At 31.9% G+C, this 19,370-nt stretch overlaps 22 non-coding genes across 22 annotated transcripts; all 22 read left to right on the top strand.

Annotated features, from left to right (window-relative positions):
• Nucleotides 1-1,514: 1,514 nt before the first annotated feature.
• Nucleotides 1,515-1,587, top strand: TRNAV-CAC (transfer RNA valine (anticodon CAC)). The gene has a single exon. It is a non-coding gene; the product is annotated as a tRNA-Val (tRNA).
• A 427-nt stretch (nt 1,588-2,014) lies between these two features.
• On the top strand, nt 2,015-2,087 carry TRNAV-AAC (transfer RNA valine (anticodon AAC)). Its single transcript has one exon. It is a non-coding gene; the product is annotated as a tRNA-Val (tRNA).
• Nucleotides 2,088-3,677: 1,590 nt separating this feature from the next.
• On the top strand, nt 3,678-3,750 carry TRNAV-CAC (transfer RNA valine (anticodon CAC)). Its single transcript has one exon. It is a non-coding gene; the product is annotated as a tRNA-Val (tRNA).
• Nucleotides 3,751-4,181: 431 nt separating this feature from the next.
• Nucleotides 4,182-4,254, top strand: TRNAV-AAC (transfer RNA valine (anticodon AAC)). The gene has a single exon. It is a non-coding gene; the product is annotated as a tRNA-Val (tRNA).
• Nucleotides 4,255-5,125: 871 nt separating this feature from the next.
• Nucleotides 5,126-5,198, top strand: TRNAV-CAC (transfer RNA valine (anticodon CAC)). The gene has a single exon. It is a non-coding gene; the product is annotated as a tRNA-Val (tRNA).
• Nucleotides 5,199-5,629: 431 nt separating this feature from the next.
• TRNAV-AAC (transfer RNA valine (anticodon AAC)) lies at nt 5,630-5,702 on the top strand. Its single transcript has one exon. It is a non-coding gene; the product is annotated as a tRNA-Val (tRNA).
• Nucleotides 5,703-6,354: 652 nt separating this feature from the next.
• TRNAV-AAC (transfer RNA valine (anticodon AAC)) lies at nt 6,355-6,427 on the top strand. Its single transcript has one exon. It is a non-coding gene; the product is annotated as a tRNA-Val (tRNA).
• Nucleotides 6,428-7,295: 868 nt separating this feature from the next.
• On the top strand, nt 7,296-7,368 carry TRNAV-CAC (transfer RNA valine (anticodon CAC)). Its single transcript has one exon. It is a non-coding gene; the product is annotated as a tRNA-Val (tRNA).
• Nucleotides 7,369-7,798: 430 nt separating this feature from the next.
• Nucleotides 7,799-7,871, top strand: TRNAV-AAC (transfer RNA valine (anticodon AAC)). The gene has a single exon. It is a non-coding gene; the product is annotated as a tRNA-Val (tRNA).
• A 652-nt stretch (nt 7,872-8,523) lies between these two features.
• TRNAV-AAC (transfer RNA valine (anticodon AAC)) lies at nt 8,524-8,596 on the top strand. Its single transcript has one exon. It is a non-coding gene; the product is annotated as a tRNA-Val (tRNA).
• An 867-nt stretch (nt 8,597-9,463) lies between these two features.
• On the top strand, nt 9,464-9,536 carry TRNAV-CAC (transfer RNA valine (anticodon CAC)). The gene has a single exon. It is a non-coding gene; the product is annotated as a tRNA-Val (tRNA).
• A 430-nt stretch (nt 9,537-9,966) lies between these two features.
• On the top strand, nt 9,967-10,039 carry TRNAV-CAC (transfer RNA valine (anticodon CAC)). Its single transcript has one exon. It is a non-coding gene; the product is annotated as a tRNA-Val (tRNA).
• Nucleotides 10,040-10,907: 868 nt separating this feature from the next.
• On the top strand, nt 10,908-10,980 carry TRNAV-CAC (transfer RNA valine (anticodon CAC)). Its single transcript has one exon. It is a non-coding gene; the product is annotated as a tRNA-Val (tRNA).
• A 1,808-nt stretch (nt 10,981-12,788) lies between these two features.
• TRNAV-CAC (transfer RNA valine (anticodon CAC)) lies at nt 12,789-12,861 on the top strand. The gene has a single exon. It is a non-coding gene; the product is annotated as a tRNA-Val (tRNA).
• A 427-nt stretch (nt 12,862-13,288) lies between these two features.
• TRNAV-AAC (transfer RNA valine (anticodon AAC)) lies at nt 13,289-13,361 on the top strand. Its single transcript has one exon. It is a non-coding gene; the product is annotated as a tRNA-Val (tRNA).
• Nucleotides 13,362-14,951: 1,590 nt separating this feature from the next.
• On the top strand, nt 14,952-15,024 carry TRNAV-CAC (transfer RNA valine (anticodon CAC)). Its single transcript has one exon. It is a non-coding gene; the product is annotated as a tRNA-Val (tRNA).
• A 431-nt stretch (nt 15,025-15,455) lies between these two features.
• Nucleotides 15,456-15,528, top strand: TRNAV-AAC (transfer RNA valine (anticodon AAC)). Its single transcript has one exon. It is a non-coding gene; the product is annotated as a tRNA-Val (tRNA).
• Nucleotides 15,529-16,399: 871 nt separating this feature from the next.
• On the top strand, nt 16,400-16,472 carry TRNAV-CAC (transfer RNA valine (anticodon CAC)). The gene has a single exon. It is a non-coding gene; the product is annotated as a tRNA-Val (tRNA).
• A 585-nt stretch (nt 16,473-17,057) lies between these two features.
• Nucleotides 17,058-17,130, top strand: TRNAV-CAC (transfer RNA valine (anticodon CAC)). Its single transcript has one exon. It is a non-coding gene; the product is annotated as a tRNA-Val (tRNA).
• A 430-nt stretch (nt 17,131-17,560) lies between these two features.
• TRNAV-AAC (transfer RNA valine (anticodon AAC)) lies at nt 17,561-17,633 on the top strand. The gene has a single exon. It is a non-coding gene; the product is annotated as a tRNA-Val (tRNA).
• An 867-nt stretch (nt 17,634-18,500) lies between these two features.
• On the top strand, nt 18,501-18,573 carry TRNAV-CAC (transfer RNA valine (anticodon CAC)). The gene has a single exon. It is a non-coding gene; the product is annotated as a tRNA-Val (tRNA).
• A 430-nt stretch (nt 18,574-19,003) lies between these two features.
• On the top strand, nt 19,004-19,076 carry TRNAV-AAC (transfer RNA valine (anticodon AAC)). Its single transcript has one exon. It is a non-coding gene; the product is annotated as a tRNA-Val (tRNA).
• Nucleotides 19,077-19,370: the final 294 nt, after the last annotated feature.

Here is a 19,370-nt window from a genome sequence, read left to right as displayed (position 1 = left end):
TGCAATGCAAAGTGAAAAAAATAGCATAGAAATTATTAGAAAATAGAAAAATAAGTTTAGAAAAAAAAATTCTAAGAAAACGGTTTGCCAATGGTACTTCCCGACTCCATAGTGATGATATCTTCAAAAGTCAGTTTCTGTATTGTAGTGGTTATCACATGCGCCTAAAACACAAAAGGTCCCCAGTTCGAAACTGGTCAAAAATATGCTGTTATCTTTAGAATTTTAAAACAAGGGATTTTTGGTTGAAATGCCAAATAAAAATGCAATCATATAAAAAGTTTATTTCAGAATGCCATAATGTATGTCAAAGATAATTTTTTTACTGGATGGCGGTAGATTCTGTTTCCATGTAATTCCTGTAGTGTAGTGGTTATCACGCTCGCCTCACACGCAAAAGGTCACCAGTTCGAAACTGGGCAGAAACAATCTTTTAGCTTTAGAATTTTAAAACAATGAATTTTTGGGTAAAATGCTCAATAAAAATACAATCAGATAAAAAGTTTATTTTAGCATGCCATACTGAATGTCAAAGATCATTTTTTATTGGATGGTGGTCGCAAATTTTTCATGTAGTATCTGTAGTGTAGTGATTTCATGTTTGCCTCACACGCGAAAGGTCCCCAGTTCGAAACTGGGCAGAAATATGCTGTTATCTTTAGAATTTTAAAACAAGGGATTTTTGGTTGAAATGCCAAATAAAAATGCAATCATATAAAAAGTTTATTTCAGAATGCCATAATGTATGTCAAAGATCATTTCTTATTGGATGATGGTCGCAAATTTTTCATGTAGTATCTGTAGCGTAGTAATTTCATGTTTGCCTCACACGCGAAAGGTCCCCAATTCGAAATTGACAAAAACATATTTTGTTACCTAAACACTTTGAATTCAATAATTTATATTTTGGTAACTATACACTGTTGCATTGCTCAATGAAAAAGCAAGCAAAAAATCATATTGCAGAATATCAAAAGTCAATTTCCCATCTACCATGCATATTGGATAGTGTTGCAATCATGAAGTACCTGTAGTGTAGTATTATTCACATTTAGCCAATATGCATAAGGTTCCCCTTCAAAATTGGTCAGAAATACATTAAAAATAGATTTTTTTTTAAATACAATGATCAGAACTATTAATAAGTGAATGTGTCCTCTTGAAATGCAAAGTGAAAAAAATAGCATAGAAATTATTAGAAAATAGAAAAATAAGTTTAGAAAAAAAAATTCTAAGAAAACGGTTTGCCAATGGTACTTCCCGACTCCATAGTGATGAGATCTTCAAAAGTCAGTTTCTGTATTGTAGTGGTTATCACATGCACCTAAAACACAAAAGGTCCCCAGTTCGAAACTGGGAAAAATATGCTGTTATCTTTAGAATTTTAAAACAAGGGATTTTTGGTTGAAATGCCAAATAAAAATGCAATCATATAAAAAGTTTATTTCCGAATGCCATAATGTATGTCAAAGATAATTTTTTTACTGGATGGCGGTAGATTCTGTTTCCATGTAATTTCTGTAGTGTAGTGGTTATCACGTTCGCCTCACACGCGAAAGGTCCCCTGTTCGAAACTGGGCAGAAACATATTTTGTTACCTAAACACTTTGAATTCAATAATTTATATTTTGATAACTATCTACTGTTGCATTGCTCAATGAAAAAGCAAGCAAAAATCATATTGCAGAATATCAAAAGTCAATTTCCCTTCTACCATGCATATTGGATGGTGTTGCATTCATGAAATACCTGTAGTGTAGAGTTATTCACATTTACCCAATATGCATAAGGTCCCCCTTCAAAATTGGTCAGAAATACATAAAAAAAAGATTTTTTTAGTAAATACAATGATCAGAATTGATAAGTGAATGTGTCCTCTTGAAATGCAAAGTGGAAAAATAGCGTCAAAATTATTAGAAAATAGGAAAAAAAGTTTAGAAAAAATTATATTTCTAAGAAAAGCATGTGTCATTTGTACTTCCAGACTAGATAGTGATGGGATCCACGAGAGTCAGTTTCTGTAGTGTAGTGGTTATCACGTTCACCTAACACGCGAAAGGTCCCCAGTTCGAAACTGGGCAGAAACAATCTTTTAGCTTTAGAATTTTAAAACAATGAATTTTGGGGTAAAATGCTCAATAAAAATACAATCAGATAAAAAGTTTATTTTAGCATGCCATACTGAATGTCAAAGATTATTTTTTATTGGATGGTGGTCGCAAATTTTTCATGTAGTATCTGTAGTGTAGGGATTTCATGTTTGCCTCACAAGTAAAAGGTCCCCAGTTCGAAATTGGCAGAAACATATTTTGTTACCTAAACACTTTGAATTCAATAATTTATATTTTGATAACTATATACTGTTGCATTGCTCAATGAAAAAGCAAGCAAAAAAATCATATTGCAGAATATCAAAAGTCAATTTCCCTTCTACCATGCATATTGGATGGTGTTGCATTCATGAGGTACCTGTAGTGTAGTATTATTCACATTTAGCCAATATGCATAAGGTTCCCTTTCAAAATTGGTCAGAAATACATTAAAAATAGATTTTTTTTTATTAAATACAATGATCAGAACTATTAATAAGTGAATGTGTCCTCTTGAAATGCAAAGTGGAAAAAATAGCATAGAAATTATTAGAAAATAGAAAAATAAGTTTAGAAAAAAAAATTCTAAGAAAACGGTTTGCCAATGGTACTTCCCGACTCGATAGTGATGAGATCTTCAAAAGTCAGTTTCTATATTGTAGTGGTTATCACATTCGCCTAAAACACAAAAGGTCCCCAGTTCGAAACTGGGCAGAAATATGCTGTTATCTTTAGAATTTTAAAACAAGGGATTTTTGGTTGAAATGCCAAATAAAAATGCAATCATATAAAAAGTTTATTTCAGAATGCCATAATGTATGTCAAAGATCATTTCTTATTGGATGATGGTCGCAAATTTTTCATGTAGTATCTGTAGCGTAGTAATTTCATGTTTGCCTCACACGCGAAAGGTCCCCAATTCGAAATTGACAGAAACATATTTTGTTACCTAAACACTTTGAATTCAATAATTTATATTTTGGTAACTATACACTGTTGCATTGCTCAATGAAAAAGCAAGCAAAAAATCATATTGCAGAATATCAAAAGTCAATTTCCCATCTACCATGCATATTGGATAGTTTTGCAATCATGAAGTACCTGTAGTGTAGTATTATTCACATTTAGCCAATATGCATAAGGTTCCCCTTCAAAATTGGTCAGAAATACATTAAAAATAGATTTTTTTTTAAATACAATGATCAGAACTATTAATAAGTGAATGTGTCCTCTTGAAATGCAAAGTGAAAAAAATAGCATAGAAATTATTAGAAAATAGAAAAATAAGTTTAGAAAAAAAATTCTAAGAAAACGGTTTGCCAATGGTACTTCCCGACTCAATAGTGATGAGATCTTCAAAAGTCAGTTTCTGTATTGTAGTGGTTATCACATGCGCCTAAAACACAAAAGGTCCCCAGTTCGAAACTGGGCAAAAATATGCTGTTATCTTTAGAATTTTAAAACAAGGGATTTTTGGTTGAAATGCCAAATAAAAATGCAATCATATAAAAAGTTTATTTCAGAATGCCATAATGTATGTCAAAGATAATTTTTTTACTGGATGGCGGTAGATTCTGTTTCCATGTAATTCCTGTAGTGTAGTGGTTATCACGTTCGCCTCACACGCGAAAGGTCCCCAGTTCGAAACTGGGCAGAAACATATTTTGTTACCTAAACACTTTGAATTCAATCATTTATATTTTGATAACTATCTACTGTTGCATTGCTCAATGAAAAAGCAAGCAAAAATCATATTGCAGAATATCAAAAGTCAATTTCCCTTCTACCATGCATATTGGATGGTGTTGCATTCATGAAATACCTGTAGTGTAGAGTTATTCACATTTACCCAATATGCATAAGGTCCCCCTTCAAAATTGGTCAGAAATACATTAAAAAAAAGATTTTTTTAGTAAATACAATGATCAGAATTGATAATAAGTGAATGTGTCCTCTTGAAATGCAAAGTGGAAAAATAGCGTCAAAATTATTAGAAAATAGGAAAAAAAGTTTAGAAAAAATTATATTTCTAAGAAAAGCATGTGTCATTTGTACTTCCAGACTAGATAGTGATGGGATCCACGAGAGTCAGTTTCTGTAGTGTAGTGGTTATCACGTTCGCCTAACACGCGAAAGGTCCCCAGTTCGAAACTGGGCAGAAACAATCTTTTAGCTTTAGAATTTTAAAACAATGAATTTTTGGGTAAAATGCTCAATAAAAATACAATTAAATAAAAAGTTTATTTTAGCATGCCATACTGAATGTCAAAGATTATTTTTTATTGGATGGTGGTCGCAAATTTTTCATGTAGTATCTGTAATGTAGTGATTTCATGTTTGCCTCACACGTGAAAGGTCCCCAGTTCGAAATTGGCAAAAACATATTTTGTTACCTAAACACTTTGAATTCAATAATTTATATTTTGATAACTATATACTGTTGCATTGCTCAATGAAAAAGCAAGCAAAAAAATCATATTGCAGAATATCAAAAGTCAATTTCCCTTCTACCATGCATATTGGATGGTGTTGCATTCATGAGGTACCTGTAGTGTAGTATTATACACATTTAGCCAATATGCATAAGGTTCCCCTTCAAAATTGGTCAGAAATACATTAAAAATAGATTTTTTTTTATTAAATACAATGATCAGAACTATTAATAAGTGAATGTGTCCTCTTGAAATGCAAAGTGGAAAAAATAGCATAGAAATTATTAGAAAATAGAAAAATAAGTTTAGAAAAAAAAATTCTAAGAAAACGGTTTGCCAATGGTACTTCCCGACTCGATAGTGATGAGATCTTCAAAAGTCAGTTTCTGTATTGTAGTGGTTATCACATTCGCCTAAAACACAAAAGGTCCCCAGTTCGAAACTGGGCAGAAATATGCTGTTATCTTTAGAATTTTAAAACAAGGGATTTTTGGTTGAAATGCCAAATAAAAATGCAATCATATAAAAAGTTTATTTCAGAATGCCATAATGTATGTCAAAGATCATATTTTATTGGATGGCGGGAGATGCTGTTTCCATGAAGTTACTGTAGTGTAGTGGTTATCACGTTTGCCTCACACGTGAAAGGTCCCCAGTTCGAAACTGGGCAGAAACATATTTTGTTACCTAAACACTTTGAATTCAATAATTTATATTTGATAACTATCTACTGTTGCATTGCTCAATGAAAAAGCAAGCAAAAAAATCATATTGCAGAATATCAAAAGTCAATTTCCCTTCTACAATGCATATTGGATGGTGTTGCATTCATGAAGTACCTGTAGTGTAGAGTTATTCACATTTACCCAATATGCATAAGGTCCCCCTTCAAAATTGGTCAGAAATACATTAAAAAAAGATTTTTTTAGTAAATACAATGATCAGAATTGATAATAAGTGAATGTGTCCTCTTGAAATGCAAAGTGGAAAAATAGCGTCAAAATTATTAGAAAATAGGAAAAAAAGTTTAGAAAAAATTATATTTCTAAGAAAAGCATGTGTCATGTGTACTTCCAGACGAGATAGTGATGGGATCCACGAGAGTCAGTTTCTGTAGTGTAGTGGTTATCACGTACATCTAACACGCGAAAGGTCCCCAGTTCGAAACTGGGCAGAAACAATCTTTTAGCTTTAGAATTTTAAAACAATTAATTTTTGGGTAAAATGCTTAATAAAAATACAATCATATAAAAAGTAAATTTCAGAATGCCATAATGTATGTCAAATATCATTTTTTATTGGATGGTGGGAGATGCTGTTTACATGTAGTTTTTGTAATGTAGTGGTTATCACGTTTGCCTCACATGCGAAAGGTCTCCACTTTGAAACTGGGCAGAAACATATTTTGTTACCTAAACACTTTGAATTCAATAATTTATATTTTGATAACCATCTACTGTTGCATTGCTCAATGAAAAAGCAAGCAAAAAATCATATTGCAAAATATCAAAAGTCAATTTCCCTTCTGCCATGCATATTGGATGGTGTTGCATTCATGAAGTACCTGTAGTGTAGAGTTATTCACATTTACCCAATATGCATAAGGTCCCCCTTCAAAATTGGTCAGAAATACATTAAAAAAAGATTTTTTTAGTAAATACAATGATCAGAATTGATAATAAGTGAATGTGTCCTCTGGAAATGCAAAGTGGATAAATAGCGTCAAAATTATTAGAAAATAGGAAAAAAAGTTTAGAAAAAATTATATTTCTAAGAAAACCATGTGTCATTTGTACTTCCAGACTAGATAGTGATGGTACCCATGAGAGTCAGTTTCTGTAGTGTAGTGGTTATCACATTCGCCTAACACGCGAAAGGTCCCCAGTTCGAAACTGGGCAGAAACAATCTTTTAGCTTTAGAATTTTAAAACAATGAATTTTTGGGTAAAATGCTCAATAAAAATACAATCAGATAAAAAGTTTATTTTAGCATGCCATACTGAATGTCAAAGATCATTTTTTATTGGATGGTGGTCGCAAATTTTTCATATAGTATCTGTAGTGTAGTGATTTCATGTTTGCCTCACACGTGAAAGGTCCCCAGTTCGAAATTGGCAAAAACATATTTTGTTACCTAAACACTTTGAATTCAATAATTTATGTTTTGATAACTATATACTGTTGCATTGCTCAATGAAAAAGCAAGCAAAAAATCATATTGCAGAATATTAAAAGTCAATTTCCCTTCTACCATGCATATTGGATGGTGTTGCATTCATGAGGTACCTGTAGTGTAGTATTATTCACATTTAGCCAATATGCATAAGGTTCCCCTTCAAAATTGGTCAGAAATACATTAAAAATAGATTTTTTTATTAAATACAATGATCAGAACTATTAATAAGTGAATGTGTCCTCTTGAAATGCAAAGTGGAAAAAATACCATAGAAATTATTAGAAAATAGAAAAATAAGTTTAGAAAAAAAAATTCTAAGAAAACGGTTTGCCAATGGTACTTCCCGACGCGATAGTGATGAGATCTTCAAAAGTCAGTTTCTGTATTGTAGTGGTTATCACATTCGCCTAAAACACAAAAGGTCCCCAGTTCGAAACTGGGCAGAAATATGCTGTTATCTTTAGAATTTTAAAACAAAGGATTTTTGGTTGAAATGCCAAATAAAAATGCAATCATATAAAAAGTTTATTTCAGAATCCCATAATGTATGTCAAAGATCATTTTTTATTGGATGGCGGTAGATGCTGTTTCCATGTAGTTTCTGTAGTGTAGTGGTTATCACGTTCGCCTCACACGCGAAATGTTCCCAGTTCGAAACTGGGCAGAAACATATTTTGTTACCTAAACACTTTGAATTCAATAATTTACATTTTGATAACTATCTACTGTTGCATTGCTCAATGAAAAAGCAAGCAAAAATCATATTGCAGAATATCAAAAGTCAATTTCCCTTCTACCATGCATATTGGATGGTGTTGCATTCATGAAGTACCTGTAGTGTAGAATTATTCACATTTACCCAATATGCATAAGGTCCCCCTTCAAAATTGGTCAGAAATACATTAAAAAAAGATTTTTTTAGTAAATACAATGATCAGAATTGATAATAAGTGAATGTGTCCTCTGGAAATGCAAAGTGGAAAAATAGCGTAAAAATTATTAGAGAATAGGAAAAAAAGTTTAGAAAAAATTGTAATTCTAAGAAAAGCATGTGTCATTTGTACTTCCAGACTAGATAGTGATGGAATCCATGAGAGTCAGTTTCTGTAGTGTAGTGGTTATCACGTTCGCCTAACACGCGAAAGGTCCCCAGTTCAAAACTGGGCAGATACAATCTTTTAGCTTTAGAATTTTAAAACAATGAATTTTTGGGTAAAATGCTTAATAAAAATACAATCAGATAAAAAGTAAATTTCAGAATGCCATAATGTATGTCAAATATAATTTTTTATTGGATGGTGGGAGATGCTGTTTCCATGTAGTTATTGTTATTTAGTGGTTATCACGTTTGCCTCACATGCGAAAGGTCCCCAGTTTGAAACTGGGCAGAAACATATTTTGTTAAATAAACACTTTGAATTCAAAAATTTATATTTTGATAACCATCTACTGTTGCATTGCTCAATGAAAAAGCAAGCAAAAAATCATATTGCAGAATATCAAAAGTCAATTTCCCTTCTACCATGCATATTGGATGGTGTTGCATTCATGAAGTACCTGTCGTGTAGAGTTATTCACATTTACCCAATATGCATAAGGTCCCCCTTCAAAATTGGTCAGAAATACATTAAAAAAAGTTTTTTTTAGTAAAGACAATGATCAGAATTGATAATAAGTGAATGTGTCCTCTTGAAATGCAAAGTGGATAAATAGCGTCAAAATTATTAGAAAATAGGAAAAAAAGTTTAGAAAAAATTATATTTCTAAGAAAACCATGTGTCATTTGTACTTCCAGACTAGATAGTGATGGGACCCATGAGAGTCAGTTTCTGTAGTGTAGTGGTTATCACGTTCGCCTAACACGCGAAAGGTCCTCGCTTCGAAACTGGGCAGAAACAATCTTTTAGCTTTAGAATTTTAAAACAATGAATTTTTGGGTAAAATGCTCAATAAAAATACAATCAGATAAAAAGTTTATTTTAGCATGCCATACTGAATGTCAAAGATCATTTTTTATTGGATGGTGGTCGCAAATTTTTCATATAGTATCTGTAGTGTAGTGATTTCATGTTTGCCTCACACGTGAAAGGTCCCCAGTTCGAAATTGGCAAAAACATATTTTGTTACCTAAACACTTTGAATTCAATAATTTATATTTTGATAACTATATACTGTTGCATTGCTCAATGAAAAAGCAAGCAAAAAATCATATTGCAGAATATCAAAAGTCAATTTCCCTTCTACCATGCATATTGGATGGTGTTGCATTCATGAGGTACCTGTAGTGTAGTATTATTCACATTTAGCCAATATGCATAAGGTTCCCCTTCAAAATTGGTCAGAAATACATTAAAAATAGATTTTTTTATTAAATACAATGATCAGAACTATAAATAAGTGAATGTGTCCTCTTGAAATGCAAAGTGGAAAAAATAGCATAGAAATTATTAGAAAAAAGAAAAATAAGTTTAGAAAAAAAAATTCTAAGAAAACGGTTTGCCAATGGTACTTCCCGACTCGATAGTGATGAGATCTTCAAAAGTCAGTTTCTGTATTGTAGTGGTTATCACATTCGCCTAAAACACAAAAGGTCCCCAGTTCGAAACTGGGCAGAATATGCTGTTATCTTTAGAATTTTAAAACAAGGGATTTTTGGTTGAAATGCCAAATAAAAATGCAATCATATAAAAAGTTTATTTCAGAATGCCATAATGTATGTCAAAGATCATTTTTTATTGGATGGCGGGAGATGCTGTTTCCATGTAGTTTCTGTAGTGTAGTGGTTATCACGTTCGCCTCACACGCAAAAGGTCCCCAGTTTGAAACTGGGCAGAAGCATATTTTGTTACCTAAACACTTTGAATTCAATAATTTATATTTTGATAACTATATACTGTTGCATTGCTCAATGAAAAAGCAAGCAACAATCATATTGCAGAATATCAAAAGTCAATTTCCTTTCTACCATGCATATTGGATGGTGTTGCATTCATGAAATACCTGTAGTGTAGAGTTATTCACATTTACCCAATATGCATAAGGTCCCCCTTTAAAATTGGTCAGAAATACATTAAAAAAATATTTTTGTAGTAAATACAATGATCAGAATTGATAATAAGTGAATGTGTCCTCTTGAAATGCAAAGTGGAAAAATAGCGTCAAAATTATTAGAAAATAGGAAAAAAAGTCTAGAAAAAATTATATTTCTAAGAAAAGCATGTGTCATTTGTACTTCCAGACTAGATAGTGATGGGGACCACGAGAGTCAGTTTCTGTAGTGTAGTGGTTAACACGTTTGCCTCACACGCGTAAGGTCCCCAGTTCGAAACTGGGCAGAAACAATCTTTTAGCTTTAGAATTTTAAAACAATGAATTTTTGGGTAAAATGCTCAATAAAAATACAATCAGATAAAAAGTTTATTTTAGCATGCCATACTGAATGTCAAAGATCATTTTTTTATTGGATGGTGGTCGCAAATTTTTCATGTAGTATCTGTAGTGTAGTGATTTCATGTTTGCCTCACATGTGAAAGGTCCCCAGTTCGAAATTGGCAGAAACATATTTTGTTACCTAAACACTTTGAATTCAATAATTTATATTTTGATAACTATATACTGTTGCATTGCTCAATGAAAAAGCAAGCAAAAAAATCATATTGCAGAATATCAAAAGTCAATTTCCCTTCTACCATGCATATTGGATGGTGTTGCATTCATGAGGTACCTGTAGTGTAGTATTATTCACATTTAGCCAATATGCATAAGGTTCCCCTTCAAAATTGGTCAGAAATACATTAAAAATAGATTTTTTTATTAAATACAATGATCAGAACTATTAATAAGTGAATGTGTCCTCTTGAAATGCAAAGTGGAAAAAATAGCATAGAAATTATTAGAAAATAGAAAAATAAGTTTAAAAAAAAATTCTAAGAAAACGGTTTGCCAATGGTACTTCCCGACTCGATAGTGATGAGATCTTCAAAAGTCAGTTTCTGTATTGTAGTGGTTATCACATTCGCCTAAAACACAAAAGGTCCCCAGTTCGAAACTGGGCAGAAATATGCTGTTATCTTTAGAATTTTAAAACAAGGGATTTTTGGTTGAAATGCCAAATAAAAATGCAATCATATAAAAAGTTTATTTCAGAATGCCATAATGTATGTCAAAGATCATTTTTTATTGGATGGCGGGAGATGCTGTTTCCATGTAGTTTCTGTAGTGTAGTGGTTATTACGTTCGCCTCACACGCGAAAGGTCCCCAGTTCGAAACTGGGCAGAAACATATTTTGTTACCTAAACACTTTGAATTCAATAATTTATATTTTGGTAACTATATACTGTTGCATTGCTCATTAAAAAAGCAAGCAAAAAATCATATTGCAGAATATCAAAAGTCAATTTCCCGTCTACCATGCATATTGGATAGTGTTGCAATCATGAAGTACCTGTAGTGTAGTATTATTCACATTTAGCCAATATGCATAAGGTTTCCCTTCAAAATTGGTCAGAAATACATTAAAAATAGATTTTTTTTAAATACAATGATCAGAACTATTAATAAGTGAATGTGTCCTCTTGAAATGCAAAGTGAAAAAAATAGCATAGAAATTATTAGAAAATAGAAAAATAAGTTTAGAAAAAAAAATTCTAAGAAAACGGTTTGCCAATGGTACTTCCCGACTCCATAGTGATGATATCTTCAAAAGTCAGTTTCTGTATTGTAGTGGTTATCACATGCGCCTAAAACACAAAAGGTCCCCAGTTCGAAACTGGTCAAAAATATGCTGTTATCTTTAGAATTTTAAAACAAGGGATTTTTGGTTGAAATGCCAAATAAAAATGCAATCATATAAAAAGTTTATTTCAGAATGCCATAATGTATGTCAAAGATAATTTTTTTACTGGATGGCGGTAGATTCTGTTTCCATGTAATTCCTGTAGTGTAGTGGTTATCACGCTCGCCTCACACGCAAAAGGTCACCAGTTCGAAACTGGGCAGAAACAATCTTTTAGCTTTAGAATTTTAAAACAATGAATTTTTGGGTAAAATGCTCAATAAAAATACAATCAGATAAAAAGTTTATTTTAGCATGCCATACTGAATGTCAAAGATCATTTTTTATTGGATGGTGGTCGCAAATTTTTCATGTAGTATCTGTAGTGTAGTGATTTCATGTTTGCCTCACACGCGAAAGGTCCCCAGTTCGAAACTGGGCAGAAATATGCTGTTATCTTTAGAATTTTAAAACAAGGGATTTTTGGTTGAAATGCCAAATAAAAATGCAATCATATAAAAAGTTTATTTCAGAATGCCATAATGTATGTCAAAGATCATTTCTTATTGGATGATGGTCGCAAATTTTTCATGTAGTATCTGTAGCGTAGTAATTTCATGTTTGCCTCACACGCGAAAGGTCCCCAATTCGAAATTGACAAAAACATATTTTGTTACCTAAACACTTTGAATTCAATAATTTATATTTTGGTAACTATACACTGTTGCATTGCTCAATGAAAAAGCAAGCAAAAAATCATATTGCAGAATATCAAAAGTCAATTTCACATCTACCATGCATATTGGATAGTGTTGCAATCATGAAGTACCTGTAGTGTAGTATTATTCACATTTAGCCAATATGCATAAGGTTCCCCTTCAAAATTGGTCAGAAATACATTAAAAATAGATTTTTTTTTAAATACAATGATCAGAACTATTAATAAGTGAATGTGTCCTCTTGAAATGCAAAGTGAAAAAAATAGCATAGAAATTATTAGAAAATAGAAAAATAAGTTTAGAAAAAAAAATTCTAAGAAAACGGTTTGCCAATGGTACTTCCCGACTCGATAGTGATGAGATCTTCAAAAGTCAGTTTCTGTATTGTAGTGGTTATCACATGCACCTAAAACACAAAAGGTCCCCAGTTCGAAACTGGGAAAAATATGCTGTTATCTTTAGAATTTTAAAACAAGGGATTTTTGGTTGAAATGCCAAATAAAAATGCAATCATATAAAAAGTTTATTTCCGAATGCCATAATGTATGTCAAAGATAATTTTTTTACTGGATGGCGGTAGATTCTGTTTCCATGTAATTTCTGTAGTGTAGTGGTTATCACGTTCGCCTCACACGCGAAAGGTCCCCTGTTCGAAACTGGGCAGAAACATATTTTGTTACCTAAACACTTTGAATTCAATAATTTATATTTTGATAACTATCTACTGTTGCATTGCTCAATGAAAAAGCAAGCAAAAATCATATTGCAGAATATCAAAAGTCAATTTCCCTTCTACCATGCATATTGGATGGTGTTGCATTCATGAAATACCTGTAGTGTAGAGTTATTCACATTTACCCAATATGCATAAGGTCCCCCTTCAAAATTGGTCAGAAATACATAAAAAAAAGATTTTTTTAGTAAATACAATGATCAGAATTGATAAGTGAATGTGTCCTCTTGAAATGCAAAGTGGAAAAATAGCGTCAAAATTATTAGAAAATAGGAAAAAAAGTTTAGAAAAAATATTATTTCAAAGAAAAGCATGTGTCATTTGTACTTCCAGACTAGATAGTGATGGGATCCACGAGAGTCAGTTTCTGTAGTGTAGTGGTTATCACGTTCACCTAACACGCGAAAGGTCCCCAGTTCGAAACTGGGCAGAAACAATCTTTTAGCTTTAGAATTTTAAAACAATGAATTTTGGGGTAAAATGCTCAATAAAAATACAATCAGATAAAAAGTTTATTTTAGCATGCCATACTGAATGTCAAAGATTATTTTTTATTGGATGGTGGTCGCAAATTTTTCATGTAGTATCTGTAGTGTAGGGATTTCATGTTTGCCTCACAAGTAAAAGGTCCCCAGTTCGAAATTGGCAGAAACATATTTTGTTACCTAAACACTTTGAATTCAATAATTTATATTTTGATAACTATATACTGTTGCATTGCTCAATGAAAAAGCAAGCAAAAAAATCATATTGCAGAATATCAAAAGTCAATTTCCCTTCTACCATGCATATTGGATGGTGTTGCATTCATGAGGTACCTGTAGTGTAGTATTATTCACATTTAGCCAATATGCATAAGGTTCCCTTTCAAAATTGGTCAGAAATACATTAAAAATAGATTTTTTTTTATTAAATACAATGATCAGAACTATTAATAAGTGAATGTGTCCTCTTGAAATGCAAAGTGGAAAAAATAGCATAGAAATTATTAGAAAATAGAAAAATAAGTTTAGAAAAAAAAATTCTAAGAAAACGGTTTGCCAATGGTACTTCCCGACTCGATAGTGATGAGATCTTCAAAAGTCAGTTTCTATATTGTAGTGGTTATCACATTCGCCTAAAACACAAAAGGTCCCCAGTTCGAAACTGGGCAGAAATATGCTGTTATCTTTAGAATTTTAAAACAAGGGATTTTTGGTTGAAATGCCAAATAAAAATGCAATCATATTAAAAGTTTATTTCAGAATGCCATAATGTATGTCAAAGATCATTTCTTATTGGATGATGGTCGCAAATTTTTCATGTAGTATCTGTAGCGTAGTAATTTCATGTTTGCCTCACACGCGAAAGGTCCCCAATTCGAAATTGACAGAAACATATTTTGTTACCTAAACACTTTGAATTCAATAATTTATATTTTGGTAACTATACACTGTTGCATTGCTCAATGAAAAAGCAAGCAAAAAATCATATTGCAGAATATCAAAAGTCAATTTCCCATCTACCATGCATATTGGATAGTTTTGCAATCATGAAGTACCTGTAGTGTAGTATTATTCACATTTAGCCAATATGCATAAGGTTCCCCTTCAAAATTGGTCAGAAATACATTAAAAATAGATTTTTTTTTAAATACAATGATCAGAACTATTAATAAGTGAATGTGTCCTCTTGAAATGCAAAGTGAAAAAAATAGCATAGAAATTATTAGAAAATAGAAAAATAAGTTTAGAAAAAAAATTCTAAGAAAACGGTTTGCCAATGGTACTTCCCGACTCAATAGTGATGAGATCTTCAAAAGTCAGTTTCTGTATTGTAGTGGTTATCACATGCGCCTAAAACACAAAAGGTCCCCAGTTCGAAACTGGGCAAAAATATGCTGTTATCTTTAGAATTTTAAAACAAGGGATTTTTGGTTGAAATGCCAAATAAAAATGCAATCATATAAAAAGTTTATTTCAGAATGCCATAATGTATGTCAAAGATAATTTTTTTACTGGATGGCGGTAGATTCTGTTTCCATGTAATTCCTGTAGTGTAGTGGTTATCACGTTCGCCTCACACGCGAAAGGTCCCCAGTTCGAAACTGGGCAGAAACATATTTTGTTACCTAAACACTTTGAATTCAATCATTTATATTTTGATAACTATCTACTGTTGCATTGCTCAATGAAAAAGCAAGCAAAAATCATATTGCAGAATATCAAAAGTCAATTTCCCTTCTACCATGCATATTGGATGGTGTTGCATTCATGAAATACCTGTAGTGTAGAGTTATTCACATTTACCCAATATGCATAAGGTCCCCCTTCAAAATTGGTCAGAAATACATTAAAAAAAAGATTTTTTTAGTAAATACAATGATCAGAATTGATAATAAGTGAATGTGTCCTCTTGAAATGCAAAGTGGAAAAATAGCGTCAAAATTATTAGAAAATAGGAAAAAAAGTTTAGAAAAAATTATATTTCTAAGAAAAGCATGTGTCATTTGTACTTCCAGACTAGATAGTGATGGGATCCACGAGAGTCAGTTTCTGTAGTGTAGTGGTTATCACGTTCGCCTAACACGCGAAAGGTCCCCAGTTCGAAACTGGGCAGAAACAATCTTTTAGCTTTAGAATTTTAAAACAATGAATTTTTGGGTAAAATGCTCAATAAAAATACAATTAAATAAAAAGTTTATTTTAGCATGCCATACTGAATGTCAAAGATTATTTTTTATTGGATGGTGGTCGCAAATTTTTCATGTAGTATCTGTAGTGTAGTGATTTCATGTTTGCCTCACACGTGAAAGGTCCCCAGTTCGAAATTGGCAAAAACATATTTTGTTACCTAAACACTTTGAATTCAATAATTTATATTTTGATAACTATATACTGTTGCATTGCTCAATGAAAAAGCAAGCAAAAAAATCATATTGCAGAATATCAAAAGTCAATTTCCCTTCTACCATGCATATTGGATGGTGTTGCATTCATGAGGTACCTGTAGTGTAGTATTATACACATTTAGCCAATATGCATAAGGTTCCCCTTCAAAATTGGTCAGAAATACATTAAAAATAGATTTTTTTTTATTAAATACAATGATCAGAACTATTAATAAGTGAATGTGTCCTCTTGAAATGCAAAGTGGAAAAAATAGCATAGAAATTATTAGAAAATAGAAAAATAAGTTTAGAAAAAAAAATTCTAAGAAAACGGTTTGCCAATGGTACTTCCCGACTCGATAGTGATGAGATCTTCAAAAGTCAGTTTCTGTATTGTAGTGGTTATCACATTCGCCTAAAACACAAAAGGTCCTCAGTTCGAAACTGAGCAGAAATATGCTGTTATCTTTAGAATTTTAATACAAAGGATTTTTGGTTGAAATGCCAAATAAAAATGCAATCATATAAAAAGTTTATTTCAGAATCCCATAATGTATGTCAAAGATCATTTTTTATTGGATGGCGGGAGATGCTGTTTCCATGTAGTTTCTGTAGTGTAGTGGTTATCACGTTCGCCTCACACGCGAAAGGTCCCCAGTTCGAAACTGGGCAGAAACATATTTTGTTACCTAAACACTTTGAATTCAATAATTTATATTTTGATAACTATCTTCTGTTGCATTGCTCAATAAAAAAGCAAGCAAAAATCATATTGCAGAATATCAAAAGTCAATTTCCCTTCTACCATGCATATTGGATGGTGTTGCATTCATGAAGTACCTGTAGTGTAGTATTATTCACATTTAGCCAATAAGCATAAGGTTGCCCTTCAAAATTGGTCAGAAATACATTAAAAATAGATTTTTTTTTATTAAATACAATGATCAGAACTATTAATAAGTGAATGTGTCCTCTTGAAATGCAAAGTGGAAAAAATAGCATAGAAATTATTAGAAAATAGAAAAATAAGTTTAGAAAAAAAAATTCTAAGAAAACGGTTTGCCAATGGTACTTCCCGACTCGATAGTGATGAGATCTTCAAAAATACAATGATCAGAATTGATAATAAGTGAATGTGTCCTCTTGAAATGCAAAGTGGAAAAATAGCGTCAAAATTATTAGAAAATAGGAAAAAAAGTTTAGAAAAAATTATATTTCAAAGATCATTTTTTATTGGATGGCGGTAGATGCTGTTTCCATGTAGTTTCTGTAGTGTAGTGGTTATCACGTTCGCCTCACACGCGAAATGTTCCCAGTTCGAAACTGGGCAGAAACATATTTTGTTACCTAAACACTTTGAATTCAATAATTTACATTTTGATAACTATCTACTGTTGCATTGCTCAATGAAAAAGCAAGCAAAAATCATATTGCAGAATATCAAAAGTCAATTTCCCTTCTACCATGCATATTGGATGGTGTTGCATTCATGAAGTACCTGTAGTGTAGAATTATTCACATTTACCCAATATGCATAAGGTCCCCCTTCAAAATTGGTCAGAAATACATTAAAAAAAGATTTTTTTAGTAAATACAATGATCAGAATTGATAATAAGTGAATGTGTCCTCTGGAAATGCAAAGTGGAAAAATAGCGTCAAAATTATTAGAAAACAGGAAAAAAAGTTTAGAAAAAATTGTATTTCTAAGAAAAGCATGTGTCATTTGTACTTCCAGACTAGATAGTGATGGAATCCACGAGAGTCAGTTTCTGTAGTGTAGTGGTTATCACGTTCGCCTAACACGCGAAAGGTCCCCAGTTCAAAACTGGGCAGAAACAATCTTTTAGCTTTAGAATTTTAAAACAATGAATTTTTGGGTAAAATGCTTAATAAAAATACAATCATATAAAAAGTAAATTTCAGAATGCCATAATGTCAAATATCATTTTTTATTGGATGGTGGGAGATGCTGTTTCCATGTAGTTTTTGTAATGTAGTGGTTATCACGTTTGCCTCACATGCGAAAGGTCCCCAGTTTGAAATTGGGCAGAAACATATTTTGTTAAATAAACACTTTGAATTCAAAAATTTATATTTTGATAACCATCTACTGTTGCATTGCTCAATGAAAAAGCAAGCAAAAAATCATATTGCAGAATATCAAAAGTCAATTTCCCTTCTACCATGCATATTGGATGGTGTTGCATTCATGAAGTACCTGTAGTGTAGAGTTATTCACATTTACCCAATATGCATAAGGTCCCCCTTCAAAATTGGTCAGAAATACATTAAAAATAGATTTTTTTATTAAATACAATGATCAGAACTATTAATAAGTGAATGTGTCCTCTTGAAATGCAAAGTGGAAAAAATAGCATAGAAATTATTAGAAAATAGAAAAATAAGTTTAGAAAAAAAAATTCTAAGAAAACGGTTTGCCAATGGTACTTCCCGACTCGTTAGTGATGAGATCTTCAAAAGTCAGTTTCTGTATTGTAGTGGTTATCACATTCGCCTAAAACACAAAAGGTCCCCAGTTCGAAACTGGGCAGAAATATGCTGTTATCTTTAGAATTTTAAAACAAAGGATTTTTGGTTGAAATGCCAAATAAAAATGCAATCATATAAAAAGTTTATTTCAGAATCCCATAATGTATGTCAAAGATCATTTTTTATTGGATGGCGGGAGATGCTGTTTCCATGTAGTTTCTGTAGTGTAGTTGTTATCACGTTCGCCTCACACGCGAAAGGTCCCCAGTTCGAAACTGGGCAGAAACATATTTCGTTACCTAAACACTTTGAATTCAATAATTTATATTTTGATAACTATCTACTGTTGCATTGCTCAATGAAAAAGCAAGCAAAAATCATATTGCAGAATATCAAAAGTCAATTTCCCTTCTACCATGCATATTGGATGGTGTTGCATTCATGAAGTACCTGTAGTGTAGAGTTATTCACATTTACCCAATATGCATAAGGTCCCCCTTCAAAATTGGTCAGAAATACATTAAAAAAATATTTTTTTAGTAAATACAATGATCAGAATTGATAATAAGTGAATGTGTCCTCTGGAAATGCAAAGTGGATAAATAGCGTCAAAATTATTAGAAAATAGGAAAAAAAGTTTAGAAAAAATTATATTTCTAAGAAAACCATGTGTCATTTGTACTTCCAGACTAGATAGTGATGAGACCCATGAGAGTCAGTTTCTGTAGTGTAGTGGTTATCACGTTCGCCTAACACGCGAAAGGTCCCCAGTTCGAAACTGGGCAGAAACAATCTTTTAGCTTTAGAATTTTAAAACAATGAATTTTTGGGTAAAATGCTCAATAAAAATACAATCAGATAAAAAGTTTATTTTAGCATGCCATACTGAATGTCAAAGATCATTTTTTATTGGATGGTGGTTGCAAATTTTTCATATAGTATCTGTAGTGTAGTGATTTCATGTTTGCCTCACACGTGAAAGGTCCCCAGTTCGAAATTGGCAAAAACATATTTTGTTACCTAAACACTTTGAATTCAATAATTTATATTTTGATAACTATATACTGTTGCATTGCTCAATGAAA

Source organism: Pseudophryne corroboree, chromosome 4 (genome assembly GCF_028390025.1).
Source record: "Pseudophryne corroboree isolate aPseCor3 chromosome 4, aPseCor3.hap2, whole genome shotgun sequence".
NCBI lineage: Eukaryota > Metazoa > Chordata > Amphibia > Anura > Myobatrachidae > Pseudophryne > Pseudophryne corroboree.
The sequence above is the reverse complement of the archived record's forward strand: the minus strand, read 5'-3'. Positions and strand labels throughout refer to the sequence as shown.